At 45.4% G+C, this 16,825-nt stretch overlaps 1 long non-coding RNA gene across 1 annotated transcript in view; it reads left to right on the top strand.

The window, feature by feature from the left end:
• The window catches only part of LOC310894927, a 30,365-nt gene extending 14,931 nt beyond the window's left edge, over positions 1-15,434 (top strand). Inside the window, exon 3 of the long non-coding RNA XR_014580297.1 lies at positions 11,237-15,434. This is a non-coding gene — a long non-coding RNA (uncharacterized lncRNA). The remainder of the gene's footprint in view (positions 1-11,236) is intronic.
• Positions 15,435-16,825: the final 1,391 nt, after the last annotated feature.

Raw genomic sequence — 16,825 nt, 5'->3', positions numbered from 1 at the left:
ACTCAGATCATGGCAATGCAAGTGACATGCAGGCTGAACACGCCTGTCCGGGCTGGCCAGCAGTTGTGTGGCATGGCAGAAATAGAAGTGATGCTATAAGATGGTGAGAATGTGTTGGGTGGTGAGAATGTGTTGTCTTTCCATGGGAGTGGAGCAAAGTCGGAAAGGACTTCCCAAAGCAGCCCACCTAAACTGCCCCATACTGGTACCACTCAGATGGAGGGCCTGTGGAACTACTGCGTGCCACCAGAATTAAACAGTTCGTCTCAGCAGCTGAGTAGTTTCAAGTCCAAAATTTATTTTCAGGGATTTTTTTTTTTTTTTAATTTTACCTGGGGATGAAATCTCAGTCATACCAGGCCATACCAGGTCACATTGGGTCTTCCCGAATCACAAACCAGAGCAGCTAGGAAAGCTATTAAAATTCCCAACTGTGGCTTTAAGAAGGTTCAAGAAGCAAAAAGCACAGTAAGCCAGCCTTGAACTCTAAAGGAACTCTGTCTCTAGTATCAGTCCCTATAACACTCAGTGTCAAGATGCATCTCCATGCCATTGCCTGTGGCTAGCAGCAGTAGACAGAGGAAAGGAGAAGAAAGAAAAGATGTGCACAAACAATGTGGTCCATCACAACAGACAAACCAAAGACCTCCCGCATCAGTATCCACAGATGCATTTACAGGTACAGCTGTTCCCTTGGGACACATGAGGCACTTGGAGGCAAGCTGCATGGATCAGGCTGTGAAGGCCTGCTTTGGGGAAGATAGTGAGGAATGGGCTTCTCTGTCACTGCCACCAAAATTCTGTGAAGTTTTATAGATAGGCTGGATTCAGTGCTATGTGCACTCTGCTGAGTTTTGATCAGCCAAATGTCAAAAGCATGCAGGCTGTTAAGTGATCAACTACAGTTCCAAGGCATAAACCGTTCACCCCACTCTTTCCCCATACCGAAGGGAAGAATCATTTTAGGCATGGTTGTTTGGTTACAGTTCTCACATACAGACTTCAGAGGGGTATACTGGTGAGCTAAATCCATAAGCAAGTAAAGACAGTGATGTTTAATTTTCTACTGGGACGTGGGAGATCAGTGACTCACTAGGTGGTCAAAGAAAAGTCTTTTTACCCCTCCAAGCCTTCATTTCCCATTTGGGGAAGAACTGCTGCAATATTTGCTGATGTAAAATGTGCTACTTGCAACTGGGCATTATCATCATCTCAAATTAATGTGACAAATGGAATGCTGTGATAAACAGCTTCATCGTCCCCGAGTAGGGAGCACAACAGCGTGATTGTGTGGGAACTGTGAGAACGCAGCACATGACCAGAATCATGTATAGGCAACTGCAGTATAGGCAAAGGGAAGAAGAAAGCCTGAATGTCACCCTGTTTTGGAGTTCTCTCCCCTTACGCATGAACACCGAATAATAAGGTTGGCTGTGATTTAAACCAACCCAAAGAACAATTCCTTATCTCTTTCCATCTGGAATTTCATTTCCTGGGCATCTCACATCACGTTATATGCGTTTTTCAGGATCAAAAGTCACATTGAGACAACTCTAATTCCTATCACACAGTAATTGTTTTTATCTGGGATAGCGCTCAGGTATCCACATTAAATTATTTGCATTTTTCGTTAATCGCTGATGTTTTCCAGCAGGAAACGTGCCAGCTGCTTACGTGACTGGGCGAGCTCAGGGGCCGTGCACGCAGCACGGCAGCGTGCCAGTTGTCTGGGTGGCTACTTTCCACAAGGGAATGAGTCACTGCAGCAGTTACCACTGCTCCACCCCTGATATTGGTTTCTAATATCCTACGCTGGAAGGAGGCCAAGAATCCTGCAGGACCCAGGTTTGGGTCTGGGCTCCTCTCCCGTTTCCTTCCTTTGATGGCAGCTATGTATTTCCTGCGCTACACTCCCTTTCCTCCCCAGTTCTGTATGGAGGCTGCCATTACGCAGCTCTGACAGAATGGGTCACCAAGCAATGCTCAGCATTACCACTGTCATGCCACTCATTTGTGTGTTTGCAGAACCAGACTCATTAAACAGTGATTTTTAATTGCTGTGGTGCTGTGTTACAAACATCACGCAAGACCATAGCACGTCAAAGCTACAGCAGGCCAGAGAGGCCTTGCTCCTGTTGTCGGCGTGCCCTGTCTGCAGCAAATCCTTGACTGACACACAGAGGCAGGAAGACTCCGGGCTGCCTTTTGCAAGTTCTGTGTCTGCTGTGAGTCAGCGCTCCCTTGAAGCCTTCCTCACACCCATCGGCAGTGCCTCCCCCTCAGCGCGGCAGCTTCAATGTGAAGCAAGCACTTTGGTGGAGGCGTCCCCACTGGTGCCATGTCAGCGGGGCAGGGAGCCACCGCAGGCCTTGTGGGGCAGGCTGGCACTTGCTGCTGGTGCACACCAGCGTCGCAGTGCTTCTCCTGGCCCACGTGCATGCTCAGCAGCCTGTGACGGGACCAAAAGTCTAAACGGATGCATTAGGAAAGTGAACGGGAACCTGAGTTCTCCAAGGGTTGCTGTTTCATTATTTCTGCTCATAAAGCTTCCTGAGAAGTGTGAACATTTCCTGCTTTTAGACAGGCTCTTAATTCACGCCACATTAGGCTTGACCTTAGCTCCCACCAGCCACTTTCCCTCTGCCTCCCTCCTTCCCCAAACCTGCTCCTGCACTCTGCATGGCCCCTATTAGTATGGCACCAGGTGGCTGTGCCCTGCACCAGCCCCCCAAATCCATCTGTTGATGGCACACGGTGATGGCTCATTGCCCCTGCACACATGGTAGTAGGTGTCCCACATCTGCAGCTGAAGGAGAAACTCAAGTAGCTCCATTGCATGGAGCAGTGGGAGGTGTTCATAGATCCTCAACCTCTCATCCCAGATGTGCTTCAGCCTGTTCAACCCCTCCCTCCTCAGATATAGGTCCTTCCCTGACCCATCAAGGTCTGACCCATCCTTGCTGCTCCTGCTTATCCCCATTTCTGAGAGCCTGGGCTAAGAGTTCTCCATGGCCATAGTTCCTCTCACACACAAGAAGTCCAACAAACCATTTTAGTTTTTATTTCTTTATTTTCTGTTTTGCAGTGTGTTGCCCGAATCCTTTATGAGTGACAAATTTGTAATATTGATAGCAAGTTTTTCAGGATATCATACAAGCATCACACGCTGGCAATTACAATCTGGTTCCCTGAAAGGCTGTCATTACATATATTGCCAATTTGATTTTTTTAACAACAAATTTACATGAAGGAGTATTTTTAGTTTAAAGAAATTGTATTTCTATTTACAGTCTAGGAAACAGATGTCTTTAAAAATCTAACAGAATTATTTGCAACAGCTGGTTTAGCTTATGAAGCTGCTAGCTGTAGAGAGAGTGCTCTCTGAGACAGTGATTTTATACTTCAGAGCACTAGTAATCTGTTTGTCCTTGCTTAACTTCTTCTATGCCATGCCCTGGTTCACATTTGGAGCTATATTTTATCTCCGAGTTCCTATTATTTCTTATAGGTTAGCAAAACATACGACCTATGACATCGCAGCAGTAAAGAAAGTAGGCACATGTGATTTTTCTCTTTAGTTTTCATATCTCAGTGCTCTGGCCATTCAATTTAGTTTCCCAGGTGCTGACAGCTGGTAATGCTCTTAACTGCTCTCCCCTGTTGGTAAGTTATGGATATTTCCTAACTGACGTTTAATTGTATAACTTTACTTCACTCGAAATGCCAAAGGTCTCAGGAACCCATTCCTCCTCTAGGCTGATTATGGCACTGAAGATAATACTGTTTGCGGACGGTGAACCTAAACCACTGCTGAGTGTCTTCTAAGACAGACTGACATTTATTGCATTCCTTATTACAACATGACTGTCCAGAGCTGGCCTGGAGGACACGAAACTCTGATTTTTAGGTTACTTCTTCCATGTTTATAAAAGCAAGTGTCAAAAAAAAGATGTTTGAGTTTATCACTGATGCTCAAAGAAAGGACTGTAGGAATGAGAAGTTCAACTGAAGTTGTGCAGGTACCTACAGTCCATGTACCCCAGCTGTCCTGCTGCCCTGGTGAACGGTGACATCGGTGATACCACATCTCCTCAGGCTCCCAACCTCTGGAAGTAACCTGGCCAATGGACCCACTGGCCCCAGGACTCCTTTGTGAGAAGGTGCCAGGTCCATGCACACCGCCTGCAGGACCTCAGTTAGGCTATGCACCAGTGTTATTCAGCACCAACCTTTCAGACCCTTGTTGGGAACTAGGAGCCCAAATGCCTTTTGAAGCTGCCACGAAACCTGTCCATGGCTTTGCTCAATGGGTGAAATGTGCTTTCTCTTCCTCCCCCAGGGGTAAACTGAGGGTAAACAATGGGGGTGATAAACTGAGGGTAATGAACACTAAAATAATGGTGAAATGTTCCCATGCTGTTGCAACAGAGGCTGCAGTGGGGAGGGCAGGACTGACTGATGTCCTCATAGAAGGATGAACTCATTTTGCCTAATTCTGTGACTATTGAATAATTCTGCAGTCACAGCAAGCAGGAGTAAGACAGAGGGAGAAAACTCAACAAAAAAACTAATACAACATCCCTTTTATTGTGTCCCCACCCTCTATTCATAACTTTTGTCAACCTGGGAATATCTAACCTGTGCCTGGCAGTGCCAGTTTGGGTGGATGAGGCTGCTTTTCCCTAGCAGAGACTGGAGGGAAGTTTGTTATGGGAACCACTCTAAACAGAGTCCACCAGTTTCACTGCAAAAGAAAAAAATGTTTGTCAAAACTTGACCTCATTTTATAAATCCTCAGCAAGTTGGCCAGGATTCATCTTCTTTATTGTTGTTACTTTTCAGCCTTCACAAGGCTCCTCAGTCCCCTGCAGCTGCCAACTGACTGCTGCCTATTCAGCAGCCGATGGGAAAAGAGTCGGGCCGTTTCAGCCCAAGGGGAGAAGGTGCTGCAAACCTCCCCGAGCAGCTGGCGCAGCTTTGCTGCTTGCTAGAGAAGCCCAGAGGGGAAAGGGCCAGGGAGGATGAACCTCCCCAGCTGCCTTACATGAGGCTGCTGTAATGCACAGGAAGAGCAGTGATGTGAAGGCTGCAGACGTGCTGCGGTGGAAGAGAGGACCCCCATGCATTGGGGACCTGAATCCTTTGCATGCACCGAATCCCCTGCCTTCTTACAGACAGCCTCCTGGACAGATAAAAAACTGAACTGGTGTAATGCAGAGCCAGTCGTGAGGCACTAGGAAGAAGCAGGCAAGTTTTTCTGGCCCGCTTGGACAGTATAGACAGCTGGCTGCTAGGTACCATTAGCATTTCTGTAGGAACAATGCAGTTTGAAGAGGTCCTTGTCCTTCCCAGTGCATTCCCTCCCTCCTTTCCCTGCTGCAGTTGACTGTCCCCTCCCCCAGTGATGCTAAGGCAGCTGTTTCTGAAGTCTCAAACAGATCAGTGGGTTTTTCTCTTGTTGCTAATACCGGCCATTTCACTAATTTAGTTTAAAGGGAATCAGCACACTTAGGAGTGATAAATGGGCGGGAGGAGAGAGAGTAACAAATAGCTGTGAGTGAGAAAAGGCAGGGACCTCCTTTGGCAGCTTTGCCATTAGATAATTGTAGTGTGGAACAGCACCTTCAGATGACCACTAAGAAATGCAACTGCATTTGGGCCCTGGCTCCAAAAACCATGTAGGAATGTGATTCACTGTTGATCTGTTGCTTAATTCTCAGTAAATAGTCAAGCAAGCACATGTCCGAGACAGCCACTGGCTGGTGATGTGCTGCCAAACTGGGGCTTAGAGAGGAGAAAAGCAAATATACCTAGCTCTGGAGTGATGAGAAACCTATTTAAAATAGGCAATGCAATACTTTCAGCAGAACCAAGATATACACCCCACGCATCCCTTCTGCAGGTAATGTTGTGGTGCAGTGTTTTGCTGAATTTCCTGTGGTTTGTGCTCTAACACTCATCTCTAGTATTGAGTATACACACGTAGTTAGTCTTCTTGCTTCTGTTTAGGTGCCAAACTCTCACTCTTGCAAGAGCTTTGTGGGCCTGTTTCTGATTTATTCCACTGAGTCGTTTCACTTTCTTTAGTGAGGTTTCTCTTGATTTCTGCTGGTGAAGTGGAACTGAACTATAGATCTAGGTACACAGGAAAATGTATACTGGGAATTGCTTCAGATACTACACGGTGCTAACGTACTTTTGCTGAATATCCTGATTGCTTAAGGATTACCTGATTAAACTTATGATTTAAATAATGTGTGTCTTGATAGACGGGGTCACATTTATGTAGCCTGAAGTGCCACCTAGAGTCTTCCTTCATGTATCTTTTATAACATTGCTCCTAGTGCTGTTTGAAGGTCACAAGCTGGATAGTGGGGGCAAGATGAGCAAGCGATCATGAGTGGTTTAAGAGAAAATGAGGTAACTGGGATGAATACAATGTCTTCACTGGAAAAGCCCCATTTTCTGTTCCCTCTCCCTTGCCAAAACCTTTCTCTCAAACAGATGTGGGCAGGCATTGGGGTCAAATGGAAAGGACCATGGGGCACAACAGCTGTGGGGACTCCTTTGGGCACTCAGGTCAGCAACTGGATCCAGCCATGGCCAGCGCCTGGGTCCAGCCTGTGCCTCTAGGCGCTCTATTTTTTCCCCTCCAAAAGACCTGTGTCCTGGAATAAAATTAGCCGGCTAAGAAAGCTGAAGCGACATTTAAATCCCCTCTCTGGGGACACCATGTGCTGCGCAAGCTTTTCCACCCCTGACACCTCCTCCCCACCTGGTCTCACTAGATGCAGACAGGAGGTGTGTTCATAGCCCTCCCTTTCCCACCCATCCCCATGCAAAGCCAACCTCAGGTCTCTGTCCTTGCTCAGGGCAAGCACATGGGACTAGCTGAGGTAGGGCTTCTTATCCTGATTTGTTTTTCCTGCTGGTGTAGGTAGCTTCCCCCTGTGTGCTTCTGGACATCAGGCATTTCACAGAACCACAGAATGGCTGAGGTTAGGAGGGACCTTCTGGAGGTCATCTGGTCCAATTCCAGCGGAGGCACCTATAGCAGGTTACCCAGGACCAAGTCCAGATGGCTTCTGAAGATCTCTCCCTTTTCCTTTTCCTTTCCTTTTTCCTCTCTTCCTTCCTTTCCTTTTTCCTCCCTTCCCTTTTCCTTTCTCCTGTGTCTACTGAATTTGCATGTTAAATTTGACAGATCTTTCTGAGACCTGCAAATCCTGCCACTGAAAGTGAGCGCCTGTGGTTCTTGAAAGGGAAAATGCCCCCTCTTTTATGGTTTTCTAAGACATGGTAATCGTGATATCACTCTGTGGGAATACTTGAATTCATAGGAGGAATGAATATGTCCATAGCTGTGTGAAAAAAGACATATACCCCCAAATTTCCCATATATAATATGGGAATCTGATTTAGTTTGTAGCTATATTGAGAATAAAAGCTTTCTCTTCACCTAACAGAATCAATCGGCCCATAGTGGGTCTTTATTCTCATTTAAATTAAGGGCTATTCCATACCGAAAATGCACTAATGTAACTAAATTGATTTCTAACTTGATTTTAGTTAAATGGGTGTAGTTCCCTATGGGGATACACTTAAATCAGTCGAAGAGAGGATAAATTATGCATCTTTGTATATTTCTTTGTGATTTATCTCAATTAGGTTGTAAAGGGGTCTCACAGTGCCCAAAGCTCCAACCGCACCTAAAAACAAACACGAACCTCGCATCTTATCGTGGAAATAAGCTGAGTGGCAGCACACAGGTCTGATTCTCCGGGGCGCTTAGCAACTCTTGGGAAGGGCTGGATGCTCTTAACTCCTGTCATTGAGCACTGAAGGTGTTTGGTGCCTCACAAGTGTTCAGTACTTCTCGAGATCAGGCCCCGCATTGTGTGTGCTTCCCCCTCCCCATATTTCCTCGCCTATAATTACCTCCCCCCACCAGGCACAGCCTTGGCTCTGAAGCACCCTCATTGCTCTGAGAGCCGAGGCTAAGTGCAACCCTCTGTGCATTGAGGATCCCAGCTGATTCGGAGGGAGGCTTTTTTCTTATTGGGCTCCTCCACCGTCGCAGGGGAGCTTGTCTTCCCTGAAGGGAGAAAAGAGCAGAAAAATGAAAGAGAGAGATTTCCCTAGCAAAGGAAAAGAAGCCATGCTGGGCTTGGAAACAGAATGATTTACAACCTAGCGTGCAGCCGGCACTGGGGAATGCCTCCCGGCTCAGCCCGCTTTCGGCTGGGTTTCGCTGCCTCTCTGAGCATCCTGGGCACAGCGCTTGGTTTTGCGGTTTTTCTTTGCTCCCAAGCAGAAAGCTGCTGCCTGTTCCCTTCCCAGTGCCTGCTGCTGAAAAGGACAAGAAAAGGGGGAAACCTTCAAACCAGAGGCTCTGGCCTCTACATGCCGGGGTTCTCACCTCCAGGGGGTACTACATGCTGCGTTATAGGGGCAGCAGCTCTTCAATCCATTCACACTCAGCACTCCTGCAAACCGCGGTGCTTAAAAATAAATCAATGTTATATTATTTTAATTGTTTTTAAAATGGATGGATTGTAAAGCCACACAGGCCAAACTGCGTGTAACCTCTTGAAAAGAAGCAGAAAGGGGGGGGGATGACATTCGCCATCACTCAAGGATATGGATTCTGAAATTTCTTTGTCTAATTTATGGGAGAATATATGCCAATATCTAAGTTTGGTAGACTTCTGACCTTTTGCCATTGACAAAGGCTGTAGACAGGTCTGACATACAGTGGGGTAATGGAAATATAAGCAATGGGTTCCAGGGTAGAGGCCAGAAAGCTTTGAGGCTGTGGTCATTCTTCCAGGAATGACATGCAGGCTTGATTGACCAGAAATGTCTCTGAGAAAGTGAGAGACCCGAAGAGGTCAATTCCCTCTCTTCAATGGCTCTGGCTATTTTCTCTAAATTAAAAAGAAAAATGGGACACTCTAGTCCTTTGTGTAATTTTATAGCCTAAGGAATATTTCCTAGGCTTACTCTGCTGTGTGCGTTATAAAGCAGGATGGGGTATAAGCCCCTGAATTTTCACTCTGGTGGTTTTTTTCCTCCTGTTCATTTCTATTTACTGTATGATATCGACTTCTAACTGTTCTGCATATTTTAGGCTTTTTATAAATTGAGGATTTTATAATAAACCAATGGAATCTTAATGTCAGTGTTTGCTAGCACTATAGGCACATGTACTATTATAGGCACATGTACTATAATACAGATGCATTTCCTTCCTTCCTTCCTTCCTTCCTTCCTTCCTTCCTTCCTTCCTTCCTTCCTTCCTTCCTTCCTTCCTTCCTTCCTTCCACTCTCCCTTCCTCCCTTCCTTCTTTCACACAGCCAGTTACAATTTTTTGTATATATTTTTCCATGCTTTCTTTAAACCTTTGAACACAGGGAGGTTCCCAATCACCTCCATGTAACATCAGAGTAAATGTACCCAGTGAAAGATGCTGCAGAACTAAATGCCAGTGGAAGCACCAGAAAGGTGCTTTTGGCTCTGGGTGTAGAGGACACCATTGTATTGACTCATATGGTGACTGCAGTCCTCTCCTCTCCTCTCCTCTCCTCTCCTCTCCTCTCCTCTCCTCTCCTCTCCTCTCCTCTCCTCTCCTCTCCTCTCCTCTCCTCTCCTCTCCTCTCCTCTCCTCTCCTCTCCTCTCCTCTCCTCTCCTCTCCTCTCCTCTCCTCTCCTCTCCTCTCCTCTCCTCTCCCTCACCAACTCCACTTTTGTTTCTATCTGCATACCACAGCTCTTTCATGCCACTACCTTTCTTCAGTGAACTACCCCCTGTTAAAGACACCCTTTCTTGTGGGGTGACCATCAGGTGGGATGGTCAGGAGCGCTGTGGGCCCAACTCCTTAAGTTGATCTTTTCACCAAAGCCTTCATATCATGAAGCTACACCCTAAGGAGAAGAACTTAACTGCAGCAATGATGTTATAGCCAGTGAAACATCCCTGGCCTTGTGCATTCAGCCATTTGTGGGAGTTTGCAGGAGGGAGGTGCACCTCGTTGCTCTCCAAAAGGCTGCCCATCACAAGGTGCCCATTTGTAAAGGCACATTTTGGTAAAAAGACAGCTCTGGCTTCCATGTTTTATTTTTTTAATGGTAGTGAAAATGTACCTCATTATAATCTAGACAGTAATAAAAAATCATCATTTCTATGTCATTCAGCAGAAACGTATGGTAAATGAGATTCAAAGGATTAATTTACAAAGGAAATGTCAATGTTAAACTATAGACAGTCCCTTTTGTCCTGCTTGTCATAAATTCAGAGGAAGAGAGTTTGCAAACTGGCTTGGGGAGGGTAAAGTTGAAGGATTAAACAACCATAAGTCAATCTTTCTGTGCCTTGAATTTTTACTTTTGGGGCATTTTCCTCTGTACTTTCTATTAAAAGAACATATAGCTTCATCGACATGGAGAAATTGCAAACATTAGACCACAAAAGTTGGGCTCTCTTGTAGCCATGCTCTCACAGGCGGGCTCTAACTCAAATCAGCTGTGCTGGTTTAAAGCCGTGCTAGTATCCTTTATTGCTAACGCTGGGCTACTTGGGTTACTCACTGTTGTGTCTTCTATGGGAACCTAGGAAGAAACAGGCTGGCTTTGTCTGCCTTCTGACAGGGAGGCTCTGTATCTACATGTCCTCAGCAATCAGATTATAAAATTAGAGCTTCATGATTTTTTTTTCCCAGATGAATGTTAAATTTGTTTTGCTTCCCAGTATTCCAGTTCAGCCTTAGAGGAGGGTGTGAATCTCTGGATAATGTGATGGACAGCTGAGGCCTGATTTGCTCTGGCTGAAGGGCTTAATATTGCAATGGGACTCACAAGGGCAGTACTTTCTTTTCATTCATTGCAGTCTGCATGGTGCCAGGCCCTGCCCAACTTCTTAGCGTAGGATCAGAACCTCAATGCATAAAATGTTCATTCAATTGCATGTCTAATTTGTTCACAAATTTTCTGTGAGTGCTGAACCAGATCACACTGCAAACACTATGCCTAGTTATGTGCCTAACTCAGCATTTGCACACAAAATTGCCTAATGAGCATGTGCAATTATGGCAATTAGACATGTGAATTAAGCATGCAAATACCCTAGCACTTGGGTTGGAGAATCATAGCCTATATCACTAGAAATAGCATAACCTGTTTTAGATATGGTGAAAAAGCACATCCATCTTCTCTCTTTGTTCTTTTTCTGTTTTCCAGTGTGACCACAATCATGAAAACAGAGTACTGTAAGACCTTCGGCTTGGAGAGGAAAGACTGCAAGCTCTGGGCAGAGACCATCAGGAATGTGCAAATGAAATCAGGCTTTAGGTGCTTCTGCTTCTCTGTCCCAGGTGTCTTTTGCTTGTAATGAAATACCAGTGCACTTTTACTGAGCATACCATGTCTTAATGGGGTTAGTTATTCTGCATGCAAGGCAGCCCACAACTCCATCAGCAAGAATTGTCGTAACAAGGTGGAAAACTTTCCTTCTGTTATAGTCCTTCCTCCTACATTCACCAATAGGACACAATGCACAACTACCCTATGATGTCCACACAAATATAATTTGAAGGCTCTATAAACAGGCAAATTTGTTGTTGTTGTTTGTTCATATTTTTTTAACAGAATTCCACTTTGAGACATTCACGTCCTCCTGAGAGAAGACACTGCTGACTGGCTGGGACACAAATCAGGGCATAAGGTGTGAATTTGGATGGTGGATGCCAGCAATGGGAGTTTTGCATGTTATTGCTGCTTTAGTGAAATAAGGTTAGCGAGCACAGAGGTGAGCAGGTGGTCAGAGATAAACAGGTGAGGGAGAATATTTCTGGAATAAAGAAAGGTCTTGGTAGGGAAACCATTCCCCCTTAAATTTCTGCTTCATTAAGGTGATTTCAAACTTGCTGTGAAATCAAGGACTCGGTAGCTGATCAGCGCAAACAAAAATAATCCAGGTGGCAAGTCTGATGAGATATGACCTTGTTCAAAATCAATAGACTGTTCCCCTTCCACCGAGCACAACTGACTCTCGAATGAGTTTACTTCAACGGAGGCATTTCCCTCACAACATTAACATTTTAATTGCTTGTGCAGGATTTTCTGGAAAATTAACCCGGCGATGGTTGAGCACAGACAGAGGATGCTCCCCAGAAGGTCTGGGAGCACAGCCGGTGCTGCGGGGAGCTGTAAACTCATACTGCCACCTAAAGGAAAGAAACCTGCACGGAAAAAGGAAAGAAAGCTTCTCCCTCTGCCTATATCAGAGCTTGTTAAAACAAAGAGTCTTAATTTACTCTTTGCAGCCTGGCTCCATGGTGCCTTTGGAGCAGCCTCCTCACTAGGGAAGAAGGAAGGCTGCCATCAGGATTGCATAAACCTCTGTGTTTCTGAACGGGAAATGTGATGGTGAAGGGTCTGAGTGCTGGTGCTTGATAACTTCTGGAGGTTTCCCAACTTCTTTGTGGGTGTATGAGGTCCTGGAGCAGGGCTACACGTGGGATTGTGTGGCCAAGGAGAGCTGTAGTGCCTGGGGAAGGCTCTGCTGGTGAGCACAGAGTAGGTGCTGCAGCGCCTGGGCTGCAGCAAGTAGGTGGTCTTCAGATCCTGCCTGATTTTACTTCATTATCTGATGTAGATTGCATAAATGCCAAGGGGACAGAGAAATCTGCTTCAGACCGACTGAGTACCTTAACTGCCGGGTGCTAAAGAGACAGGCCTCTTTTGAATAGACTTTTTCTGGCTGCATAAATCCCGCATTCCTGGCTGCACAGCAGAGGCAGGCAGAAGAAGAAACTGTTTACAGAGCACATGTTCCCACCGAGTATTCCCAACCAGTTCATGAGCAAAGCCTGTGAAAATAAAGGCATGGGGGAGGGGAGAGAAATCTTCCCCCTGACTTCAGTGAGGGTTTGGAGCACACAGGGAGGAACATCTTCAAAGCGCATACGCAGGCAGTGCCGGGCCACAGATCCGTGTCCTCTAGCTGTGGCTGAAGTGTCAGCCAGCAGCCGCTCACTCAGCAGCCACTGTGCCAAAACACCGGCAATAAAAAAGGGCGAGTTTAGGAACTTTCTGCATTTGGGAGTGCCGGCTGATTCCCAGCGAGTGGCTGCCAATATTGTGTGGTGAGCGCCACAGCTGGCAATGAGGCGGTGTTACTGACAGGCTGAGCCACGGGGCGCAGGCCCAAGGGGTACAAAGGCACGTGAAGCTGCACCCTAAAAGCAACCTGTATAGGAAACAGCTGGGGTGAGGGGAGCTTGTGTGCACAGCAAGCCTTTTTGGTGGTTTGAAGGCAAAGCATTGGTGTTTTGAGGCACTTCTGAAGGGCAGGAATGTTTCCTTACGTGCACACCCACCATTATGCACACATAGTGCCTACCGCCTAAACAGTGGCAGCAGCCCGTCATCTGAGGGCTGACTCCAAGTCATGGCTGGCACCCAGATGTTTGGCATCACACATTTATGTCTCGGATGGTGTTCCCGGCAGGCAGGAGGTTGCTTACAGAAAGCACCACCCTGCTGAGTGGCTGTAACCAGCGCATTCCTGGGATTCCTGCAGGGCTCTCCTGAATCCGCTACACCAGGCTTCACCAGCAAGAGGACTTGGTTTGGTGGGACACTGGGCCTCTCTTCTCCGAGGTCAGCTCTCCAATAAAGCTGAAAGGTCATGGACGGGCAGAATAGATACTGTTTTCTCTTATGCTAGGTGTGTTTTCTTTCTACAACTGATCATGGTCTCAGCAGCCCTCTTCAGTGTGCCCATGAAGTGCATTTAGGAACTGTCTTTCATTGCTCATGCTGTTTCACAGCTTACTGACTCAGCTGCGATATGAAAAGTGCTCGGTGGGAAGCAACTTTCTTAGAATGAAAGGAAAATTAATTAGCATGGCTTTTCTTTGTACAGAACTTTAATTTTACTTGTGATACGCTCTTCAAGATTATGTAGCTGTGTTTGGGGAATTTTTTTTAATATTGTCTTGCTTTGAATGTTGTTACTGAAATGTATTTTTTCCTGTTGATGTATGCATATATTCAATTTTATGAGCCAATGAACATCTGTGTGCAAGTAGGGATTTCAATCCCATGCAGCATCTGCATTTCCAGTGGAAGGCACTAGCATCTTGCTCTCTTCTGTGTCTATAATATTGCTTAATGGGTTGGAGGTAGGTGGAACTGGGTAGGGATGAAAATAAAACATGGATTCTCAAATGAGTTAAGGGACTGTTAGGCACTATCCGAAAATCTGAATACTGCTTCTCATTAATTAACACTATCGTTGTATGGATGTGGTTATTAGTGCTGGAAGGGGCACTGTCCTGCAGGGAGAGCATTTCATGATTCTTCAAATAGCTCTCTGTGTAGTCTTGAACAAAAAGATTTATTTATTTATTTATTTTTCCTGCATGACTTATTTTTTACATCTGATAAGAGACATTATGATTAAAGCTGATGAAACATTTCAGTTCAATGATTGGAGAAGTTGATTCTGGTAAAAGGAAATGAAGTTAAATGAAAATTACTCAGCTTTTCCTCTGTGTGGATCACGCCAAGTTCTTCATTTTTATAACACAAAAATATTTATTTGAACTTTATCTTTTAATTTCATGTTACACTCATGTACAAATTACCATATTATTCTACTGAATTATTGAATATAGGCTATATACACTATATGCATTTAAGTATTTTCATATCACGCCTCAACATTTATATGTGAATTCAGTGATGTACTTTTCTTTTTGCTAATGAAATATTTGAAATTTCTCAGAGATAATTTTTTGTTTGTTTGATTCTTTGTTTATTTTCTTCAAAATTACTGGAAGTTTCCTTTCTGCCCTTTACATTCTGATTTTGAATAATCTTTGGAAATATTTGATCCCCATTTGCTGACATTTCTGCTACTTGCAAGGGCGTTGGAGCCAAGAATTAGGTGCTTTTTATATATTTGAGGGCTATGAAGAAGTGCACCCAATGAATGTCCTTCAAGCAAGAAGTTGGTACCTCTCCGGCACCATTTGCAACAGTAATGGTTCAGGCTGAATGGTTGAGGTTGAAGGGACCTCTGGAGATCATCTAGTCCAACCCCCATGCCGAGCAGGGTCACCTAGTGCATGTTGCATAGGACCCCATCCACGTGGGTTCTGAATATCTCCAGAGTAGGAGACTCCGCAGCCTCTCTGGGCAACCTGTTCCAGCGCTTTTTCACCTCCACAGTAAATAAGTGTTTTCTCGTATTCATTTGGAACTTGCTGTGTTTCAGTTTGTGCCCTTTGCCTCTTATCCTGTTGCTGAGCACCACTGGAAAGAGTCTGGACCCATCCTATGACACCCTCCCTTCAGATATTTAAACGCATTGATAAGATCCCCTCTCGGTCTTCTGTTCTCCAAGCTAAGCAGGCCCAGAAGGATTACTCCTTTACATGCCAGCCACCATCCATTTTTCCTGTCATCACTTCTGCCAGTACAAGTCATGGTCAAGTTCAGAGACAAAAGGCTTGATGTGACTTTTCATAAGACCGCTGGTCCTAACATTATGAGTTTCTTGGAATGGGGACAGGATGTATGAACTCAGGTGCAGCCCTTCTCTGAGCAGGTGATACATGCAGGGGCACAGCTGGTATGTCTGCATGGTGCTGAAAAACATCATGTGGGTGCTGTGGCCTCCTGGCAGTCAGCACAGGGCTCCTCATCCCGTGCATGTTGGTGATGTTTGTCCCAGCTGGTGAATTCCATGGAGTGACTTCAATGGGCCCTGGCAGAGATGAGAGACAGCCACAGCCTGGATTTTCCTTCTTGTTTCTCACCGTAACTACTTCACAGCCATGACTAGATAGCCAAGAGGTGGAAAGCTGTGTAAGAGCACCACATACACCTCAGAGGAAAAATCGTCTTTGAAGAACAGAAAAGGTGGGCTCCAGGGAATATGTATCTGTGATTAATCTGTTCAGCCACTGGGTGCCAATGTTGGCTCATATTTGATAATCGGAGACATTTTTCTATGGGAAGAGGAATTTTTGAAATCCAAAAGAATATAGTTTCAGAAGGCTGTGGAGTCTGAAAAAATATCCCCAAGAGTGTGAGACTATTCGAAACAACCTGGAAATGGGGCACCAGAAAGGCGCCTGTGAAGGGTGGGGAGATAGGGAAGTCCTGGGTTAACAAAAGAAAGAGTGGAACCCTTAATGAAATTGGCTTGCTGAGAATTATGAATCTGTGAGCCTATGTCTTGTAGTGATTAATGATGAACCACTGTTTTAACTTTGGATCAAATAATGGGTTGCCTCTGAAAAGCTTCATTAATCACCGTTAGAAATAGGCCTGCCAATTCATTACTTCAGGGTAGACATCAGCTGAACAGTTCAGCAAATTCAGAATTGAGTGAACTCGAGGCAGGGGCTGGTTAAAAAGAAAGCAGGGGACTAATCTGTGTTTCAATGTGTTGGGATTTAAGAGCTAGGAATATCCTCCAATTGGCAGTTTCCCCTTCTTTCCCCTCCTCTCCCTCAAAATCTTTTTGCTAATTGTGATACGGACACAATGGGCAGAAAAAGCATGGCATTCAGACCTGTGCTTGGCCAGATTCTTCCTCCAGGTACACAGATGTAGCTCCCATCCGAATCACCAGAAATCACATTGTGTGTCTGAGGGCAGTCTGGATGTTTTGAGCAGCTGTTTCTCACTTTGCAGCTTCATCTGAGACCAGCGCTTTGCCTCTGTGGATTCAAGTGCAAGAGAACACTGGCAAGAAAAACATTTGCCCCCTTTTCAAGAATTTGCTGTTGATAGTGAGAATCTTCCATGCTT

This window comes from Anser anser, assembly GCF_964211835.1.
Source record: "Anser anser genome assembly, chromosome: 2".
Lineage (NCBI taxonomy): Eukaryota > Metazoa > Chordata > Aves > Anseriformes > Anatidae > Anser > Anser anser.
This window is presented reverse-complemented; position numbering and strand designations above follow the sequence as displayed.